We start from the raw sequence: 17,868 nt of genomic DNA, 5'->3' as shown, positions 1-17,868 counted from the left end.
AGGGAAGGGAAGGGAAGGGAAGGGAAGGGAAGGGAAGGGAAGGGAAGGGAAGGGAAGGGAAGGGAAGGGAAGGGAAGTTTGCAGAAATCAAATTAAATAGTAAAAAGAGGAAGAAAACATGACCAAAAGATCAAATAATTAACTGTTATAAATACCATCTAAATTCGGAAGTTATTTTGTAATACGTGTTGGTTTTGTCTGTTCCTGAAAATTAGTGGGATTCTAGAATATTTTTCTATGGGAACTAAGGGGTTCATTACAAAAAAGAACAGTCAGCACTTATGATAACCTGAATATTAATGATGATAAAAAATAGAAAAACAACATTAAAAGCTTACCTTTGATGGAAAAGGGAACTCCAACAAATATATATTTTCACTGCCTAATCACCTGTGGAACAAGGACTTTCACATAAATCCTCTCCCTGCACGCAAGTATCAACCTAATCAATTTCACATTTTTCGAGTCATGTTTTAAAATTATTATTGTAGATTCACATGGGGTCTGCAAAGCTGTGCCAGGAACAAATTTGGCTAACGCGTAATATGTAAATGGTAAAAACAGGATAAATAAAAAAATGGGTCAATATTTTAGGAAGAAATAATTTTATTTCAAAAAACTTGTGAAAGCCTCAACTCAAGTTTTCATTTCCCTTCATTTCCAGAAGTAAGACTCCCATCTTTTTTATAACATTTGTTAAATTCTGCCAGTTACAAGACGTACGCATTACAAGAAGAGTTCATCTAATTGATTTATGACATTCCTTTAAAATCACATCTTCCAAAAGCTGCAAAGCAAAAAAACTTGAATGGTTAATGACATCACATTTTCCTAACTACAGTTAAATGTCATATTTCATCTGTGTGTTGTCATTTCTGAGGACAAAACTAATCAGATTCTGTTTGAATTGGCAAGGTTGGACTAGATCACCTTCAAAGGTCTTTTCAAACTCAAACTCTTTGGTTCAGACTCTGTGATTCTGCTATTACAGACAGCGTCCACAAACCAAAGTAATTTTGGTAATGAGTAATTTGATGCATTGTGTCTTTTGTGAGAGAATAGAACACTATATCTAACTCCATTTACTGTATAGGTTCCAGCTGATTAAATGAAAGAGACATTTTGGAGGAATGGATGGGAAAAACAAGTAGGAGAAACAATTATAAGAGCTGCTCTGAAAGCTCTGAAAATAATGCTATTATAATAAATAATAATAAATAATAAAACTATTTTATTATACTAGTTCCTGATGTCAGAGGCAGATGTTGGTGGTTTGGAAATAGAAGTTAAACTTTTCTGCCAGTATTCAGTTAAATTTTGTTGCTGTGTGGCAGATGTCAGTTGAGGGGCAGTCTAACAAAATGGCACCTGGCTTGTAGTTGTGTATGAAACAAAGGAGTGAGGAAAAAATGTCATCCACTTACATTCATCAACACCTGTTGAACAGTTATGGATATTAAGCAGTGTATGTGAGCACAGTGATGTGGTGGGTGGTGCATTTCAGCAGTGCTAACAACAGTGGGTCACTTCACTGGTACAGATTTTGACAAGTATGGCATGCATGCTTGTGTGCATTGCTGGTAAAAAATGCAAAGCTAGTGGAGGTGACTGTTGAAAAAGAGTGCTTTTTAGCTGAGAATTTGCTCTATCAAACAGTGCAATTGTGCCCTTTGTGTCTATCATAATTCCCATAAATAAACAGGAGACGTTACTTTTGGAGCAATCTGCACATAAGTTCTGCACTAGTGCAGAACTTATCACTAGTGCACATAATCTGCACTACTGATTAGCATGCTTATGGGGAAGCACTGGCATCTTACAGGGAAGATGGTATCTCTAGGTGTAATCCAAAGATTGCAAATTGAATTTTCCAATACCACAATTCAAAGAAAACAAAAGAATATATGTATACATATTGAAAAAAAAACTGAGATTGTAGGAGAAAGTTGTGCTACCAAAACATTATTCTGGGTGAAAAAATAGTGGGCTGTTTGGGGGAAAATATGCTATCTAGGCTCAGTCATGGAATATGACACTACTTCTGGGTAAGACTCAACTGAGTATCCTTCATCTATCATACATATGGGGGCAAAATAAATTTTTAAGATATTTTATGCCAGGTGGTTGTGAATGTTTTATATGAGTCAAACATAATTCAACTTTTCTATGGGTACTGAGTATTTTCTCAAAACAGACAGAAAAGGCAAACGCCAGGTGGGGAGGGGAGAGGGGGGCAGGAGGAGGGATGAGGAATATATCTTTTCTGCAGCAGAAAAATAAATAGTCTAAATCTAAATGGATGAATATACTGTCTGCAAATACAGTCATGGTTCTATTATAGGAAATGAAGTGTTGTGACACATTTTGCAACAATTAAGTGGATCACTTCTGCGCACCTGTAAGTGGTCAATAGACTTTTTTTTCTTGATTTGCAAAGATACAAAAACATGAGAACAAGAATGAGAAACTATGGGCAGCTGCTACTTTTATCTGGTAAATTAAAGGATCTCTAGATCATAATTCATATCAAGTCATTCCTGTTATCTTCATGCAATCACTCCAGAAAAGCATTTCTTAAATGAAGGATCATGGTATAGCTAAGTAGTCTTATGTATCTGTGCCAGAGGTAACCTCACCAGGTTGGTGAGGTTGGTGGTCTGCACTGTTCTCTCAGGCTACAAAAACAGAAAACTCACTACTGGTGAGGAGCCATGAAGGAGGTTTCTCTTGTCATTTTCACAGAGAATGATACAGGGTACAAAGAAAAAATCTTTTTTTTTTTTTTTTTTTTTTTTTTGACGTGTTCTTTCCATTTCCCTGTACTAGATATTGAGGACTCATGCCACCTTTTCCTTCACTTGCTATTAATTAGTCTAGTCTCTATGAGCGGTACATCTATGAAGTACTTAGCTCTGCAAAATCTTCAGAAAAACTCATTCAGGGAGTGATTTATATTTCTACAGGGTGAGGAGATAATTACATAGGCATGTGTGTGTGAATCAAGTCTGACAATTCTAGCTCCATTAGGATTCCTTTTTCTGGGCTGCCTTCTGAATAGCAGGCTGCAAATATGACAGTATTCCCTACTAACTTTTAAATTCATTACTGAGTGGTCTAATTTCATGCATTAGGGTGTTCACACTCCTTTATCACCAGTTTTATCATTAGCCACCTTTACACAATCTTCACTGCTCTTTACTAATGTCCCTTACCTAGACATTCCTTCAGCACATTGACCACCTTTTGGATTCCATTTTTAATGTTTCAAATTCACATTGAATATTCCAGGAGATTTCAAGGAATTTCTCTTTAAGCCATTTATAAGCAGGCTGAGTAAAACATTTGACAGTATACTGAATTAAGCACTGAAGAATTTAATTTCCTGCTGTGGGAGATAAAATGGTAAGATAATCTAATGTAGCATCTTCTTGTTCAATACCCACTATTTCTTAGAAACTAGTGATTAAAAGTAAGTAAAAAAATAAAAATAAATAATTCCTTAAGGCAGCTTCTTCTCAGCATTGCACAAATCCTTCCCCTTGCTCTTTTTTTTTTTTTTAACATTATGATAACTAATTTCTTAGCTTGATAGCACATTTTTAAAATGCTTTTATTAACATCAGTGTATTTTACTGCATCTGTCTTCATTAATCTCTATTCTTATCTAGTTATGTGTCTGCAAAGCAGTCAGCTCTTCTGCAGCACCGGGAGCAATTCACACCATATATCATTTCACGCAGTCTGCTGTGAGTCTACATTTCTCAAGAGGCGGGACAGAGTAAAAGACTCCTACAGTGAGATTTTCACTCAGAGTCCTTGCTGAATACAAAACAGCAATAGTAGGCAGTAAATGTCATTCCTGTGCAAATGCATAATTTGTATAAATAGATATATATATATAAACAACAATGATACACACAAAACCCCACAAAACAAAAAAAAAACCAACAAAACAAGACCAAGCGAAAACAAGAAAAACACTGACACTAGCATTACAGTTTAAAAGAAAAGTAGTATCAAAGTACATTTCAAAGCAGAAAACTGATGTTAAATGGTCTGTAATATAGTTCATGAACTTAAAAGAAATGATCATTTTCCTTATTATAATAATATTTCTAAACTTTTTTCAGGCACAATTCATCAGCTCTGGAGTTTGGTTGTTCAGTGAATCTTTAATACTGAACAAAGCGATAGGATAATTTCTTCTTTCTGCTTTCTGTTGCTTCCATTAAACTAAGCATTTCCAGAGTAGAGATTTGTGTGCTGGATCTGCAGTGTTGTTTGCATTATTTTGATCCTCATTACAAGGCAAATCAGATGCTATCTCTAGAGATTTATTGGGTTTATAAGGCAAGATTTTGGCTGCAGGGGTAGTCTGCAGTAGCAGAGCAGCACACAGACATTATGCAGAGCAGATCTCTACATGCAGCTGTGGAGGAACCACAGTGCAGCAGTGATTGAGGCCTAAGCAATGCACATCCTGTGGATATCCCCACGAGAGTACCTGAGGCTGGAGCTGCAGGCCATGGGAAGTAGCCCGCAGTGGGGCAGGACAACTAGGGGAGCTGCTGGCCATGGGGAACCTGTGCAGACCAGCACCTGAAGGGTGGGTCCTGTGATATGGAGAAATGCTCAGAGAGCTGAAGCTTCTGGAAGCTCCATGTAAGATCAGTTTGGGAAGAACAGCATCCCATGGGTCACACCTCATATGGAGTAGGGCCAAAGTGACCATGGAGGAGCAGAAGAGACAAAGCATTGGGGACTGATCGCAGCACCTGTTGCCCATTCCCCTGCACCACTAAAGAGAAGGAGTCAGAAGACTGTGGGGCTCAGGGGAAACTTAGGTAGCCATCACTGTGGAACCACCATGCGAGCTAAGCACTCTAATGACATAGATAATTTGACATACACATCCTTCAGCTGGCTATGATAGAGAGGAAGGTAAAGGAAACGGTCAAATTACAACATTATAATAAATAAAGTATGAAGAGGAATACACATGTTGATATAAGTGGGAGTCAGGATTCAAAATATGGTATAAGACTATATCATGGATATTCAAGTTGGAAATAAGCCTTTGTGCAAGGGCATTAGAAAGCCAGGCATTTTAGGGGTTGAGAAAATCCTAAAATCCAAGATTCCCATCTTGGAGACCTGTAATCATGATTAAAGCTGCTGAGAATTAATATCTATGCTGAAAAGATAACAAAATCAAGGATGGAAGAAACGACATCCTTCTTCCTTCTCCCACCTTCAGATCACTGTCATAAACCTTATTCTGGAAGAATTCCTTTACTAAAATTTGCTTAAATTACTTTAAATGTTTGCCTATAAAGTCACTGGGTCATAACAGCCTGTAAAAGAATAAGAAGAGATGTAATAATAAGAAGAGAAGTAATTTCTTAAAGAGATTAACTTAGATCAAAATGTCTTCATGTAGGGACAATTAGGAATTTGTTTAGGATATGGAGATCTGCTGTGTTACTGGAGAAACTGATAAAAATAGTACTTGTGTCACTATAGGAGACTATATTTCCAGATATGGATAGTTACTAACAACAGGGTACTGACATTTCTAGATATAGCAGCTCAGGGAGTTCTTCACTCATGACTCAGTAAATGTGAAAGAGGAAGTGCTACTTTAAATCAAACAATTAAGAATTAGAAGTTGTAAAACTTGTTACAGAAACTAGCTTGCTTAGAAAACAATTGTGCTCTTCCCACTAGGCTTTGTGAAGAAAATCTAGACATTACAGAATAACAGAATTGTTGGGGTTGGAAGGGACCTCCATCATTGAGTCCAACCCCCCTGCCAAAGCAGGTTTCCTCACTGTAAAGAAGTTCTTGTGCACATTTGTGCAGAACTTCCTATGCTGCAGTTTTTGGCCGTTTCCCCTTGTCCTGTCTCCATTCACCACTGAAAAGAGTCCGTCCTCACCATTCTGCCCCCCACACCTTAGATATTTATAGACCTGGATCAGGTCCCCTCTCAGTCTTCTTTTCTCAAGGCTGAACAGACCCAGTTCACTCAGCCTTTCCTCATAGCAGAGATGCTCCAGGCCCTTCACCATCTTTGTGGCCTCCGCTGGACTCTTTCCAAGAGATCCCTGTCTTTTTTGTACTGGGAGCCCAGAACTGGACGCAGTACTCCAGATGAGGCCTCACCAGGGCAGAGTAGAGGGGGAGGATCACCTCCCTCGACCTGCTGGCTCTTTTTAATGCACTCTAGCCTATATAAAATAAATATTATAATTTGAATAAATTCAAATGAGAATATGAAAAGTATGTGAAGTAATGCTAAAGTAGAATTGAACAGTTATGCAGTGAAAATCTAATTGATGTAAAACAATATTTATATACAGCTAAGAAACAAAGTGAAAATTTTAAAAAAAAATCTTTCTTTTTCATTCATAGATTTGGAAATAGTCGTATAAACTCTAGTATAAATCAGGATCAAGCTACGTTGAAACAGATGCAGAAGGGAGTTGTAAGAGCTCAGAAAGGAGCTGAGACACAGTTTTTTATATTTATATAGTAAAAACATGGATGATAAAAGACAGTGTTTTATGTAGGAGCCAATGCTATGCTAAGTTAAGAAATGCTTATAAAAAATATTGGAACTATCATTAAAGATAGTAGATACAAAGTTCAAAGAAACAAGAAAAACTGGAAATCAAATTTTTAACTACCAAAGCAATGAGGCTTTGGGATAACCTTCCAATAAAAGCAGAAGGGAAAAGAAAGTAGACTGAGATGGACTGAGAACTGCTTGACCAGCAGAGCTCAGAGGGATGTGATCATCAACGCAGAGTTCAGTTGGATGCCTATAACCAGCACAGTTCCCCAGAGGACGATACTGGGTCTGGTCTTGTTCAAAATTTTCAGTGACCTGAATGAAGGGATAGAGTGCACATTCAGCAATCAAAGTGGGAGGAGTGGCTGACACACCAGAAGGCTGTGCTGCTATTCAGTGAGACCTGGACAGACTGTAGAGCTGGGCAGAGAGGAACTTAATTAGCTTCAGCAAGGGCAGGTGTAGGGTTTGTAACTGGGGAGGACTAACCACATGCATTAGTACATGGTACTGACCCACTGGAATGGAGCTCTGCAGAGAAGGACCTGGGGGTTCTGCTGGACCACAGGTTGGCCATGAACCAGAAGTGTGACCCTGTGGCCAAGGAGGCCAATGGCATCCAGGAATGCATAGAAAGAGCATGGCCAGCAGGTTGAGGGAGGTGGTCCTCTCCCTCTGCTCTTCCCTAATGAGGCCACAACTTGAATACTGTGTCCAGTTCTTGGCTCCCCAATTCAAGAAAGACAGAGAACTTCTAGGAAGAGTCCAATGGAAGTCCATAAAAATGATTATGGGCCTGGAGCATCTCCCAAATGAGGAAAAGCATCTGATGAGTCTTGAAAATTTTATAAAATTAAGTACAGATGATGTTTCCTGCTACAGACTATATATTCTATACATATATTTATTTTTCTCTTTCATTATCTTCATGCACTAAATTTGAAGATGCTTTGTTGAAGAGGAAATGAACAGTATTTTGGGGATACATAAGCCTTGTAGAAGATAATATTAAATATTCTTAGCTTCAATTGGATCCTATACAGAATTTTCAGAGATGAAGTATACAAATTAATTAATTAATTAATTAATTAACATGGAAATGATTGAAAATGAACATATACGTAAAAACTGATGGGTTAAAAAGGACTTGCATTACTTATAGCTCAGTACGAAGTAACATCTTTAGAAGGGAAAGAGAGGAAAGAACAGAAAGAGAGATTCTGGGCATATTAATACTGCGAAAAAAAGGAAGAAAAAATGAGTTGAATTTTTAAGAATGGCAATAATAGAGTAAAATAAAATAGTTGAAATCATATATGTTTAACTTCTTGAGATTTGAATTAGTCTACCAGATTTTTGCCAAGTTCTTTTCCTCATTGAACAATTTGACTGTGTTTCTCACAAAAAGTAGGAAAGTTAGCACATCCCATTCTCTTGAGATGTGAGATGATATAACCTTTATGTCTGTCTTTCCCAAACCACAAGAAAAGTGAAGAATAGCTGACTAGAAAGCCATTGGAAATTGCTTCCTCTATGGTCTGTCATAATCTGATGTACCTGATTTTGGTTTACAGAAAGGATTCTGGAGGTTGAGTCACTGAAATGTGACATATTGATTAAATTAAACATTATCTTTATTATCTGATGCATAAGTCTAAAAATCCATCTTGTAACAACAAAAAACAAACCAAGAAAACTACAAAAAATAAGGTCCTATCTAAGATGTTTTTAGCACACAATTGAAATAATGTTTAATGATTGCTTCAAGATTAGGATCAACGTGACATCTTTCAGCTAAAATAATACAAAAAATTGATAAGCTGCTAAACTACATCTATAAAATTTTTAACAAAAGCAAAAGATTACACCTAGAAGTAATCTTCTGATTTGTAGTGGGCCAATGAAGGCAGTAATACTGCAGCTGATTAGTCTTCTAGAGGACAATTTCGACTTCAGATTTCATTCACTTTATTTTCTTATTGTTGGTGGGGGGCAGATGTGGAGATGGTAGAGTGGATATTGTAGGATTCAGAACAGTAAGTTTCAAGACGTCTGTTCTCTGCTTAATGTAATAAAGTTATGCTTTTCAAATCTTTTTGGAATTTGGAATTTGCTCCATGAGACACTAGTAACCTCTAAGTGCATACTATTGTCTCCCTTCTGGGTGAAAGATAAATACACTTAAAATTTATCTGAAAACGTACACTGAGAATAGATAATTATAATACTTGTCTTTATATTACATTTGTGTCTAGCATTATAAACACATTAATCATGCTATATAAATATATGTCTGTAGAAATACTTAAAAACAATCATTATTACTTACAAGCAATTAGCTTAGTCATTAGGGAACATAAAAGCTACTCTGCTCTTTGTAAAATTAATATAATATCAATTTTAGGAAGAACCATAAAATCAGTGGATGAAGTATAAATAATATACAGTGTTTATTTATTTGTGTTACATATCTCAAAGAAATATGCAAATCTAAGCAGGTAGGTAGAAATATTCCTCCTCTAACACTCGTTGTTTTTCAGCTAAAAATAAAAACAAAACATGCCTCCATCTGTTTAAATGGAAGTTGTTATATCACAGCTCCATGTGAGACTTTCTGTTTGGAACAGGAGATAGATACCATAAGAACCATAGCTATCAAATTAATGTACATTTGGCATTGGGAAAACATGCTTCAGATGTCAGCAGCCTATCTCCTAATTAAGAGCAATGACATATCTTCCCCATTGGTTTAACTTTGTTAATGAAAAAAAACATTCCTTATTCACAAAGCTAAATCCAATGACAGTCTTCAGCATATGTGACTACTTTCTGCACATCTGAGATCCTTTGCAGCCCAATATGTATTTTATATTTATTAAGTAAGGCAATTTTTTATAATTTAGTATGCCTTGATATAGCTTACAGATTACATTCCATAGTAGAAAAATCAGACAAAGATCTTAACAAAGGAAGCAAGCTTGGACTTATTATTCACAACAATTTTTAAAGCAAATCAAAGTAAAAAAGCTAAGATAGGCATATTATTCCTAGTTCCATAAAGCTGAGATAACATCAAAATGACTGTGAAAGAAAGAAAGCCCAGAAGATGGTGCCAAGGAGACCTAAACATGAAGTTGTTGCTGTATGTCATCATTCATATCTACAGCACCAAAAGCATTGAAACTGCAGCAATGATGAAACATCATAGAGTTTGTACTGATTGTACACTCATGAAACAGAATATAATGATTAAAATTAATTTTATTTTATATGCATTAATTGGTCAGCAGCTTTTTCTGGTTAATTTTCCCCCTCTAAAATTGTGCAAAGTCAGTGGAGCTTACTAAATTGATTTTTCTTCAATTTTGTAGGCCAGGATTGATACAAAGAATATAGTATAATGTAATTTAGCTAACATTATTTTGTGTAGTTTCCCATGAACATTTACTTAAGCATACAGGGATATTGAAGGGAATATAAATATCTGTACACAATGCTAATGGGAATTTCCAGTTCATGTTAAAAATACGGATTTGGTTACATATGAGGTCAATCAAGCACATTTGTTAACACAATTAATTCTTAGCTACTCTCAATTTTTTAAAAGTAGCAATTTAAATTAAAATGCAGCTCTATCATCCCAGTACAGATCTTGGGCTTTCACAAGCTCAAGACAAAGAAGTAGAACAGGTAGATTTTGGGAATGGAGGGGAAGAGAAATGGAGAAATGAAAAGTTCACACACCTGTTTTTGGATTAAATCACACCCATATTTTCTTTCCTGTGAGTTACAAACAAAGACAGAAAGGTTCGTGGAAACATATTTCAAACTCTCTAGAGCCAACTTTACAAATACAGTCACCACTATAGTTTCTAAATGGACAGAGAATATCTAGTTTATGTTATGTTTAGGTTATGTTGTCTACATTTGGTAAGATATCTAAAAAATAATCTGTTTGATTATTTTAGTTCTGTACACAGAAGCCAGGCTTATTATTGTAAGAAGCTGAAAAATATTTCTACAACCTACTTCAGTCATGCAGAAATGAAGGTGAAAAAGATGTTCACCTTTTATACAGATAACACAAATGGTCAGAAATACATGGAGGAATAAGAGCCTTATGAACTGAGCATTCTATTTATTAAAACAGAAAAAAACACAAGGATTTCCACAGGGTGAGAATAATGCAAACATTCTCATGATATAAAATACAGCATCTAGACTTTTCAATGGCAAGTGCAAGAACTAGCTACTTCAATCACAGTAAGCCAACTTTTTGCTGTACATATATTCCTAGTAACTATCACGGTCCAAGGTGTAATCCAGAAACTGCTGACCAGAAGAGGTATACATAGAAGAAAACTGCATCCAGCACTCAGAGAATGATTTGTTTCTCAGAGAGTGATTTGTTTCTGTAATCCATTACTGCATAGCAAAAATTCGTTTTCATAAAAATAACTTCCCTAGGAGTAAGTAAAATACTGAAAAATGAATTCTTGAAGGGACAGTATCCTGACCTTCCTTTTTGGCCAATGCTTATAATGTTCCAGTTTCAAGGAAGTTTTTTTACCATCTTTCTCATACATATCTAAGATAATAAATAATGATCACAGTACATTCATATTAAAAAAGAAAATTACTCCACTGCTTACTGTACTCTACTTGATAAGGATAGAATAAGCATCATTACCACTGAAGGTGATTAGGTAACAGTGACAGAGGAAAAACTTACAGAGGACAAAAATAAGCCTTCTTTTCAAATGGTAATCTTTCTGTAGTACAATAAGTAACTTATACTCTGTGGATAAGACAACATAGGAATAAAGACTGTACAAGATGCAAATGCAGCAATTCGAAACACATACTTTGAATGCACATTCCAACAGAACTCCATGTAGCAGAAAAAGTACTACAGTGGATTAACATTTCAAGGAGAGATGTTTGTCCTATATCTTGCAATGGACTTTTTTGGATAAATCTGAAGTTTTGACTCTACCAAGAATATCTTGCTGCTTGCTTTCCCAAAAGTCTGCAACGAATCTGGTATGATCAAACCGACAAACATCTTGTTAGAAGGCGTAATGGAGTACAGCCAACATATTTGGATACAGGCCTGCACTACTGATTTAAAAGCTGCAAGTGGAGAAGAGAATTATGGAATGCGTACAAGAATAAAACTGAAACTGACTTGAATGTAATTTTCAAATAAGGATTTAATAAGACAGTTACGGAATGCTAATTAAAAATGCCAGCATATTAAACACATTCATTATAATTTAACAATTCCTCATGTGGCAGCCGGTTATCAAAAGCAGATTGTTCTCAATGACATTGAAACAAACGATGATTTATTCTGAGTTTGTGGTCATCCTCACAGCTTTTCAAGCAATTAATATTCAAAATACAGGTACTAGGAACATAGTAAACATTTCAAATCTCAAGCCATCACTTGATTCTGACAATCTATTGGCTTTAGTCTGGTTTACAAATCCTCTTTCTGCTTTATCTCAGCACGGAATTACAAAAGTTCTGACTACAGGTATGCTTGGGCAAAGTAATTTCTAGAAGTTCATGCCTTTAAATAACACCATTGTAAACTTTAAGGCAACCATGAGAGGATGACCAAATTGCCTAAGCTATTAAATAAACTACTTAAATAAGCTCATCTTGAGGATTTATAACCTTAAAAAAAAAAAATAAATAAAAAATAAAAAAATAATTAAAAAAAGAGAGACAGAGAGAGAGAGAGCAGGAATGAAAAGGAAGCAGACCTAGTGACCTAGGGAGAGGAAAACAAGCCTTCTGCTCCTCAGTACAAAATATACACTCACCCATCAATGGCTTTTCTGACACTGAAATTGGCAGTGTCCTACTCATCACTGTTAAGAAACAAGAGTTTTCAAAGCCCTCTATCAGTGCCCTAGGCCAGAGGCAACTCAATAAGGCAGACCAGGATACACTCACATACATGACAAATAGGAAATATGGAAGCATACAGGCTTACTTTTAAGACAGAAAACTAAATTTAAACTCTGAACATTGCTAGAAATTTTACAGTAGTACAATTTTTCTAGGAAAAATGCCCTGGCATAGCTTACAGTGACCCAAAAAGGAAAACGTTTAAATATTTTTAACATTCTGTAATCCCTCTGATGTGCCACCTCTCCCTTAGATAGTCAAAGCTCCCTGTGCTGGATTCTCCATCCCTCATTCTGAGGAGGCAGTTTGGGTCCATGTGAACAGGGAATGCAAATAAAAAATTCCCTTGCTGTTTGCAGTGATGCCAGGCAACACTGACCAAGCCTGGAGGAACACAGGCATAGTTTCTACTGACTGAGTAGAAGAGTAAGAGATTGCATTGAAACTCAAGATCTCAGTGCAGCTTAGAAAGCCCTGTGCAGCTGGGAAGCAAGAGTACCATTCTTTAAAAGTGTTTATTCCTGGGGCAACACAGGCCATTTTTTGTGAGGCCAGATATAGCTATTGGGAAAACCTACTTGAAAGAATGAGCACTAAATTGTCCATCCAGTCAATTTCAGAAATCTCACTTGTTATTTTAGCATTTTAGCTAAAATTAAAATTTAAATTTTAGCATTTGCTAAAATTACTTTAGAGTTCTGAGACTCAATTTAAAATTTGTCATCTTGATAGACATATGTATATATATAAAATGGTGTGTATGCGTGTCTGCATCTATGTAAATAAAGAGCAATTGGCCATAATTGCCATTTGTATATTACATAGGTGTTATAAATGACTGCATATGAAGAAAACAAGCTATCAGAATTTGAAATATCTATATAAACCTAACACAGAAATATGAACGCGTGAGAAGCAGTAAACTTGAAAACAGCTGAAGCCATTCAACTACATTCTCTCACTAGTGTTTATAATTTATAGGAGAGAAAATCAAGAATTGTTTGCTGTAGAAGATCGTTTTGTCATCAAAGAGACAAGGTAAGTCTCAACAACAACAAAAAAAGATATTTTTCATCCAAAGTGTTTGATTGAGCTACTTCGAGCTCCTTGTGTCATCATCACTGTCTGCTGAAAGATTATAGATTCCTCAGCTAGTGAAATAAACTTGGAATACCTCAGAACAGTGCTATTTATATTATTTTTAATAAATACATTTTAATAAATATATTTATATTTATTATATTGTGTAATTATTAAATTCTATAAATAAATAAAATATGCTAATAAAATATAATAAAATTAAATAAAATATGCTAATATAAAAAATGAGGACTGTTCTTTTATGTTGAATATCTAGTTTAAAAACTTATAACTATACATTTTGAGTGTAGTATTTATTACTAACTAATTTTCTTCATGAACTATCTAGGCTACAGTTACAATTTACCATTCCAAAAGATATGCACTAAAAAGTACAGAAATAAGACATATGGACACAAAGAAAATCCCCTTGTATTAGTCCAAAATACGCTACTATTTACTTTAATTCTTTAGCATGGAAACAGTGTCGTGAAAAAGCTACCAGTGCTTTAATGAAGCAGCCTTGAAAGCTTCTTAATTTGATGGAAGCTATGGAATTTTTCAGTTGTTGTGAATAGGTGCTGGGAACAATTATGAATAAATTTAAGGTCCACTTAAGTATTGTAGTAGTCCAAACAGTTTTCTATATCATTACACAAATAATGGCTTCATTATTTTTCAAGTTTTCATTTTCCTAATGTGGGCAAGACTAATAACTCAGACTTTCTAAAAACAGCTTCCTTTCATCCTGCATCAGCTCCAGCATTAGATGTAGTCACAGGACACTTTTTGGCAGCTGTGGGATTCCAAGCTCTGGAATGCAATCTTTTTTTCTTTTCTGAGCAGTAGTGTCTTGATTGGCTTTGAAACAAAAAAGGAAAACAATATAGGAACAGTTAGAAGTCTAAAACATTTAATGATCGTGCTTCTATTTTTAAAGTAATGTAAAAAAGGCATTAAGTGAAATACGTAAAGAAGCCTTGGGACACTTCACAGTCTAAATACTGCTATTCAGAATTGTGGAATGTAAAAAATATCAACGGTTCATCCTATTTTTGTTTGTGATGATACATAGACATCTAAACATATTCAAAATATTTGTTTTTAAAGGAGGTAATACTTTAAGACAAAATCCTTAATCAACTTAGAGCAATATAGTCTGGAAGAAAGAAGTAATATTTTTATAAAGTATAGACTGGAAATCATTTCAAAAACAGTTGTGGCAGGAAAAGATTTACACTGAAAACAGTCAATGCTCAAAAAGGCAAGTAGATAAGGAGTTGTCATGTGAACCATGAGATAGAATTTCAACAAAATGTTTTTTTAAGATTACTGAGATGTGACAGAACTTGGCAATTAAAACATGATCAAAGTAATAAAAACTATGGTGTTTCTCAGTGAAATACGGACACGATTCATCAGCCAGTGGCCAAGTGATTTCCTGAAGTGCTGAATCAGATGAACAAGATTAAATGCAGAGTTCAATTAACTGTAGTTGTGTTCACATGTCACTGAAAAACCTGAAAATCTGCTCTAATACATGAGATTCTCCTCCAGCAATGATGTTTAAACTGTGGCCTAGGAAATCTGCTTACTCTCAGGAAATCTGTGGGTTATGGCTTAAAGCAAGCTGCACAAGACATGTTCTGTCCCACCATGCAGTTGCTACAGGTGCCCTGTGAGAAGTCTGTGTCCTCACTATATTCCACTGCTTTCCTTACAGCCCTCGAGAAAGTCTTGGTTTGATTTGGCATCTTCCTGAAGGTATTATTTTCCTGATGAGAAAACACTAAAAGAGCTGCTGATGTCTGACTACTTCTAGAAGTTCTGGCAATTCTTTGTTCTCCAAAATATTGAAGTCAATCTCATGGTCTTACCTGAACAGATGAAAGATTTTTGAATGTGTTGACAACTACAAACACAAGGCTGGTCTAACATCGTTGAGGAGATTTGTCTTCTACACAGAGCAGGCACTAAAATTTTCATTTATCAGTGGCTTCCCTAAAAGAATTTTGAATGTGTAATCACAGTTGTTGGCTTTGCACAGGACAGAAAATGATAAAACATAAGTCTTTTCTGGCTTATGGAAAATTTTTGTACCTAAAGTTAATGATAGAAATATAAGCAGAAAGGAAATTCTCTATTAATTACTTCAGTGACTAACATAAAGCCCTCACAGGACAGAAACAGAATATCCATCATGATAAAGCTGAAAAGATGATAGAGTGTTCTGCATTACTAGTTGAACACTTAATATCAAAGATAAATACATTTAGGTTAAACTATACTTTGTAACTCACAAGCTTGCAAATTGAAACAGCCTGGAAGCAGGTAACAAAATATTTTCTCATTGATCTTATTTGCTCCAGTGACAGTTACAGCTAGAGTGACAGCTCTAGTTACAGAAAAAATAAAAAGTCTTTCGCACACTCCAACCTCTCCTTGTCATTGTAAGATATAACTATGTCTTACAATAACAAAAATAATGGTAGTATCACTGCTAAGTTAAATTATCTAGTTTTGGTAACACCAGGTATTGCACCATCCAACAGTAGAATTTACTGTCTGTCCTGTAGGATATATGCGTACAGCCTATGGTACAAGCCTAGAAGGTTACGCATGTGTACTTGTTGACAATGGCCACTCTCATTTATGCTAGAAGAGACTTATTTGGGCATCTCTGGAATTATATCACTCCTCACAGATGGTTATGGACTGGGAATTTTTACTTTCCAACATCAGATATGCACCAGTCTCTTGGGATGCTTTCAGTTATCTACTGAAAATGTATTGATGGCAATTTTTGAAGAGTGATGTCACACTCTTCAGACAGTAATTTCTAAATCTAAGTCATTGTAAGAGATTATTCTTTTACATCATTATCTCAAAGCTTGCTGGGGATGGCGATGAACAAGTCCAAGCAAGTCCTGGGCAAGGGTTGCAAAATCCTTTGTCTGAGGGACTCAGATGGACAAAGCCAGGGGCAACAAGAGAGAGAGAAGCTGCAGATTAAAGGCCAGGAAGCAGTCTCTTCTGATATCTGAGATAAGTGGGCATATCTTGAGGAAGATGGCCATCTCAGGAGGTGTTGCACATGACTCTTACCCAAGCATCCAGGAATGCCACGATGGCAGAAGAAGAAGGATAAAAAGGGGAACTATAACCATAAGGTTAGGTTTTTGGCAACAGATTCCTCATGAAGAACAAGAGGTTTCTGACATGAGAAGCCTCACGACCTGCCTCTCTCCCTCCTGGACTTGCTCTGCTATCTACCTGCATGCTGAAGAAGAAAGAAGGTGTCTGCCATCAGATTCCTCACTACAGAATTCCTGCATGCTGATGGACACTCCTGGGCCTGCTACCTGAGTCCTGCTGCTTCCTCCCGGACTGGTTCTGCAACTTCTTCCTGCTACCTGCTTGCTGCCCAAGGCTGGCCACACCGCTGTTGCTCTTCCCCTTCTGCTTTTTGCCTCAGACCTTCGAAATGGCATGCAACGGGACTGCTGCTGGATCCTGGTGGTGACTATCCCCACTTCACGCAATTCTTGCTTATTTCTTTATGTCCTTCCCTTCCCCATCTCCCTGATTAGGATTTATAATAAACTGGTTGGACCAACATTTGAACTGTTGTTTCTTAATCTCATGCTGGGTATACATATATTAAAAAGAACCTCCTCTTCCTCCTATAAATTGGAGTGAGACAGTCATCTGCCTGGATTTTCCCAGAAAGCATTGGATCAACTCATATTGATCTTCTGAGGTGATTGGCATTCTGCAGGCATTCTATAGCAGAGCAGAGGATGACAGCTGTAAAAGGTGGGGTCCTGAGAGAGCCACCCAGAGCTGCCAGGAGCCCCTTTGCTCATGAGAGGAGGCAATGCAGTGGGACACAGCCAGAAGCAGTGGTGGGATATCCCCATGCATACATAGCAGCCACTACAGAAGAATGGAATCACAGAAACCCCAAGGTTGGAAAAGACCTACAAGATCATCCAGTCCAACCATCCACCTATCACCAATAATTCTCACTAAACCATATCTCTCAACGCAAAATCCAAACATTCCTTGAACACCTCCAGGGTCTTTGACTCCACCACCTCCCTGGGCAGCCCATTCCAGCTCCTGACCACTCTTTCAGAAAAGTAGTATTTCCTAACTTAAAGTAGTATTTCCTACAGAGCACAAACAACCATGACAGCAAATACAACACCAGAGCTTTAAAGTATATTAGATAAGGGGAGCGGATGTACTTCTTTTGCAATTAGAAAACTATGAGAAGTCCTGGAATTCCAGCA

This window comes from Centrocercus urophasianus, unplaced genomic scaffold (genome assembly GCF_019232065.1).
Source record: "Centrocercus urophasianus isolate 14NV4802_14NV808 unplaced genomic scaffold, USGS_Curo_1.0 seq_27, whole genome shotgun sequence".
Taxonomy (NCBI): domain Eukaryota; kingdom Metazoa; phylum Chordata; class Aves; order Galliformes; family Phasianidae; genus Centrocercus; species Centrocercus urophasianus.
Note: the sequence above shows the minus strand (reverse complement) of the source record.